The sequence below is a fragment of the Elephantulus edwardii genome, unplaced genomic scaffold (assembly GCF_000299155.1).
Source record: "Elephantulus edwardii isolate Elephantulus edwardi_28Jun2011 unplaced genomic scaffold, EleEdw1.0 scaffold00361, whole genome shotgun sequence".
NCBI classification, from domain to species: Eukaryota; Metazoa; Chordata; class Mammalia; order Macroscelidea; family Macroscelididae; genus Elephantulus; species Elephantulus edwardii.
This window is the reverse complement of record NW_006400111.1, coordinates 1,026,195-1,031,809: the sequence shown is the minus strand read 5'-3', so window position 1 is coordinate 1,031,809 and position 5,615 is coordinate 1,026,195. Positions and strand designations below refer to the sequence as shown.

At 40.6% G+C, this 5,615-nt stretch overlaps 1 pseudogene; it reads left to right on the top strand.

Moving 5' to 3' along the window:
* Positions 1 to 388: 388 nt before the first annotated feature.
* On the top strand, positions 389 to 813 carry LOC102858753 (annotated as a pseudogene).
* The last annotated feature ends 4,802 nt before the right edge of the window (positions 814 to 5,615 follow it).

Here is a 5,615-nt window from a genome sequence, read left to right as displayed (position 1 = left end):
CACCATAAAGGAGAAGGAAGGACTCACTGCTGGATCTGCTTCCCTCCAACACCTCAGCAACACCGTGTCCTCAACCCTTCGAGCTGTTTGACTAGAGTACTCTTCTGCCTGCTCTTGGCTAGGCCTCACTGCTCCAGTGTGACCTTCAGGTCTGCCACCCGCAGAGCCTGAAGAGGCTTCCCATCCTGAATCATCTTCTCCAGCTCCTCCAACTTCTGTGAGGAAATAAAAGTTTTCCTGGTGTGTATCGTATAATGTGTTGAGCTGCTCACTGAGAGGTTGAAATCTACCACTGACTCAGAAGGATAGACAGTCTCCTCCCCTAAAAATTTACAGCCTTGAAAACCTGATGGAGGGTCACTATGCTTTAGAATTGACCCAGTGCCAAATGCCACTGGAATCATCACCATCAATGCCACTGCCCTTCCCTTCTCCCTTACCCTCAGTGCCAGATGATACTGTTAACTCTTCCCCTCCCCCAAGCTCTTACATCACATCCCAGGAGATGAAGTGAATTCTGCACTAGTTTGCAAGTTGGTTTGGTCTCCAGCGTGAATGCTTTCTACTGGACCTACTAGCTAAGGCAGTACCAAAAAAATTACAACAACTACTGGAGGGTCTGGAGCAGCTTAGTATCTCTGGGACAAACCAATCACATTGTATCTTTGAAGGCCAGCTACATCCTTGAGATCAATCGTTTCGAGGTTGAGGTGAGAAGGAAAACAACGAATTTGTCAGGCAATTGAAAGTAACTGAGCTAGACTTTGTAGCAAATTTTACTGAGCTGTGGCTGCTACAGCTGGTAAGGACTGATAGGCAAGACAGCCATAGTTGCAGTTGAGGTTATAACTCTAAAGTGAAACATCTGGTCCGATGTGTTGCATGAAGGTCTGGAAATGGTAACCTGATGAGTGACTGAATTCACTGACAGCACAGACCTGGCTGTTTTAACAGTAGCTTGTCAACTAGACTCCTTGGAATGATTGCCACCTATGCAAATACAGATCATAGTCTGCTTCTTAGCTTCTTTCCAAGAATCTGATGACTTCTTTTGGAACTATAACCAAAAGGAACCAAAGCACTATAACTCAAATTTGGCCTACTGCTGCCTCACGAGGAACATAAAGTAGAGTTCTCTTGGTCTTAACTAACTATGGCATGCCAACCTCCAGCTTTCCCACTGATGATTTAGTAAAATTATGAAAAATCAGGAGAGAGAGAGAATAATTATTTCTTCCCTCATTAAATCCAAATAGCCATAACTTTTCAAAAGTATATTCTATTTTTGTTGTACATACAACAAAAATAGAATATACTTTTGAAGAGCAGTGGTGTCTCTCTGGAGACTAAGGTGCGTCTGATACAGGCCATAGTCTTCGCAATCACCTGTTATGCATCAGAGAGTTGGACAATGACCAAGGAGGATAGAAGGAGAACTGATGCCTTTGAGCTGTGGTGCTGGAGAAGAGTACTGAGAATACCATGGACTGCTAGGAAAACAAATAGATTTGTCCTGGAGAGGGTTAAACCGGGTGGCTCCTTGGAGGCAAGGATTCTGAGGCTCCGTCTAACTTACTTCAGACATGTAGTGAGGAGAGACCGGTCCTTGGAGAGGGACATCATGCTTGGGAGGGTGGAGGGACGGCGCAGGAGAGGAAGGCCCTCTATGAGGTGGATTGATTCAGTGACTGGGATAATTGGGATGGGAGTGTCAGAGACAGTGCGATTGGCACAGGACAGAGCGGAGTTTAGGGCTGTTGTACATAGGGTCGCTATGAGTCGCAGGCAACTCGACGGCACATAACAACAACAACAATATTCTATTTTTGGAGTTGGTAGCAGCTATTTCTATTCTGTGGCAGATCTGCAATAATATGAAAACAACTGACACTCTACCAGTTGAAGGGTTTATTTTTATACCAAAATAAAGAACAGATTTTCAGAAAAAAGAGACAAGGAAGGGCACTATATAGTGATTAAAGGAATGGTAGATCAAGAGGACATAACATTGGTCAGCATCTATGCACCAAATGATAGCCTGCTAACTACATAAAACAACTGTTAGCAGAACTGAAGAAAGAAATAGACAGTACCACAATAATGGTAGGAGACTTTAGCACACCACTTTTGCCAAAATAAAGGTCAACTTCAAAGAAACTTAACAAAGATGCAGAGGAATTAAACAAAACAATCTTGTGAATGTATTCTGAGAACTGCACTGAACTAAAACTCAATTCACTTTCTTCTCAAGTGCACATGGTACATTCTCCACACAAAGCAAGTCTCAATAAATTTAAAAAAAAATGAAATAATACTAAGCATCTTCTCAGACCACAATATCATAAAACTAGAAATTAACAACAAGAGGATAAAGCTTATAAAGCCATCAGTGTGGAAGCGAAATAACATCCTGTTCAAGCATGATTGGATTATAGAAGAAATAAAGAAGGAAATAAAAAAATTCCTTGAAACAAATGAAAATGAAAACACAGTATGCCAAAACCTCTGGGATACAGCTAAGGCAGTCCTCAGGGGCAAGTTCATAGCAATAGACAAACACATTAAAAACATAGAATGAAGCAAAATAAATGATCTAACTCAACATCTTCACTGAATAGTAAAAAAAACCCCACCAATCTAACCCTACAACCTCTGGAAGAAAGGAAATTATAAGGATAAGAGGAAAACAGTAAAACAATTGAAACCATCAATAAGACCAGGAACTGGTTTTTCAAAAGGATCAATAAAATTGACAAGCCATTAGCAAACTTAGCAAAAGAAAAATAGAGAAGACACAAATAACTCAAGTAATGATAGAGGTGACATCACAACAGAACCAGAGGAAATAAAATCTATAATATAAAAATATTATGTAAAGCTATACTTGGATACATTTGAAAACTTAGAGGAAATGGACAAATTCCTTGAAACTCATGCCCTACCCATACTGACATAGTCAGATGTAGAACACCTGAACAAACTCATCACAAAAGAAGAAACTGAGCAGGTCATAAAAAGACTCTTCCACAAAAAAAAGTTCTGGACCAAATGGCTTCACAGCTGAATTCTACCAAACATTCAGAAAAGATTTATCACCAATTCTACCTAAGTTATTTAAAAAAATAGAAAAAGAAGGAACACTTCCAGAGACATTCTATGAAGCAATACTAATACTAAAACCAAGCGAAGATATTACCAAAACAAAAACAAACTATAGACCAATACCTCTAACAAACATAGTCACAAATCCCTTAACAAAATCCTAGCTAATTGAATCCAAAAGCACATAAAGAAAAAATAATTCTTGTGGTGCTTCTTGCATCATTCATGACTTTGCCCACAGAATCCTTCAGTATTGCTCCTTGAGGTTCGAATTTGTTCCCCTTTTTTAGCTTGAGAAATGTTAAGCAGGTTCTTCCTTTTTCATTTTCTATCGCCAGCTCTTCGCACATTTCATGATAATACTCTGCTTTGTCTTCTTGAGCTGCCCTTTGGCATCTTCTGCTCAGCTCCCTTCCTTCAGCATTCCTTCCCTTTGTTCTGGCCTGTGGTGCAGACAGAGCACAGGACATACTATGAACTGCCAAAAGACCAAGACAGTGTTCAAGGAAACATAGTGAGAGTGCGTCTTAAGAGGCAAGGATGGTGAAACTTCATCTCAATATGCTTTGGACATATTTTTAGGGGGAACCAGTCCTTGCAGGAAGACATCATCATGCTAAGAAAGGTCAGCAGAAAAGAGGAAGACCTTCAATGAGATGTAATGACACAGTGCCTAGCACAGTGGACTTTAGCAGGACAGAGATCATGAGGATGGTAGACAACGGGGCAAGGTTCAGATCTGTCATTCATAGGGTCGGCACAGATCAGAGTCGACCTGATGCACCTAACAACAACACTACTTCTGTATCACCCATCTTCTACTTCCTAGTTCCTTTTCTAACTCATACACTTTCATTTATGGGCACTGTGTCTTGTTCAATTTCATCCTCTCTGTCCAAAGACAAATCACCCTGAGCTGGCTTGGCCCACAGCACATTGTGAGTGTGGTCTGTGCGGTGGAATCAGGAAGTCTCAGCTGAGGGCAGAACAGGCAGGCATACACAGAGTCACTGTACAGAAAGTTCTGGTCAACACTGAGCCATTTCAGGAAGTGATATATGATGTGGTACTGAAGGAAGAAGCCCAAACTGCACTGAAGGCATTGCCAATCAATCAATCAATCAATCAGTAAAACCCCACTAATTGATGAACTGCCACTGGAGGTGTTTCAAGAGCCATATGCAACTCTGGACATACTGGCCAGTCTCTGCCAACAATTCTAGATATGAAAGTAGACACTAGCAAAACAGGATGTTGGAAAGAAACTCAGAGGAATAAAAACTGGGTCTGGGTTATTAAGTTTGGCAAATCATAGGTAAACCAAGCCTTCATATCTAGACAAGGTCCCAGGGCAGCTGAGTGTCTTAAGGGTAAGATGGCTGGTGCTTGGAATCCTTCTGGGGCCCATAAACCCCTGCCAGTTGTCTTTTTTAGTATTAGTATTTTTATATTGCTTTGCTTACAAAGTCCATATATATTGTGTTTCACACTATTATTCATTCACATTGTGTTTCATACAATCATCCCTATGCATTATGCTTTATAAAATTAATCACTGTTGGACCTTGCCCGTAATTACCCTGTCTTTTCAGGTTCCCGCTGGATCCCTCCCATTTCCTGAACCCCCTACTTCCACCCACCAAATTGGGCAGCCCTGTGGTTCTGCCCCCCCCTTTCCTTCCCCTATGCTCCCATCCTTTCCTCCCTTGGGTTCCCATGCATGTTTTACTAGTTATCCTTCTATTTTTACAATAATGGTCTTATGGAGTATTTGTTTTTATGAGAAAAAAAAAAGAAAAAATAATTCATCATGACCAAGTGGAATTCATAACAGGTATGCAAGAATTGTTCAACATAAGAAAAATAGTAATGCAATTCAACACATTAACAAAACAAATAATAAGAAACATATGACCCTAACAATCGATACAGAAAAGGCATTTGACAAAACCCCGAACCGTTTCTTAGTAAGACACTCAGCAAAATTGGAATAGAAGGGAATTCCCTCAACATAGTGAAAAGCACATATGCAAAACCAAGAGCCAATATCGTTCTCAATGGAAAAAGACTAAATGCATTTTCTTTGTGAACAGGGACCAGACAAGAATACCCACTGTCACCATTTTTATTCAATATTGTATTGGAAGTATTTGCTAGGGCAATATGACAAGAGAAGGAAGGGGGAAAGATCCAACGTGAAAATAATGCACATGAACTTTATGAACTTTGTATATGTAAGCCAGTATAAAATTTTTATTTAACTTGAGAAGGACTGAAGAGCATTATGCTAAGTGAACTAACTCAGTCCCACAAGGACAAAGACTGTAAAAACCATTATGGTAGAATGAGTATGAGGGATGGGGGAAGGGTAGAAACAGATGAGTGAGGAGGTATGGAAGCCGATGAGTGTCAGGATATTCGCAGGGGCGGTTTTAATCATGGGGTCATACAACTTGGTGGGTGGAGGGAGTGAGGGAAATGTGAAGCATCTGGTGTGAAAAAGAATATATTTT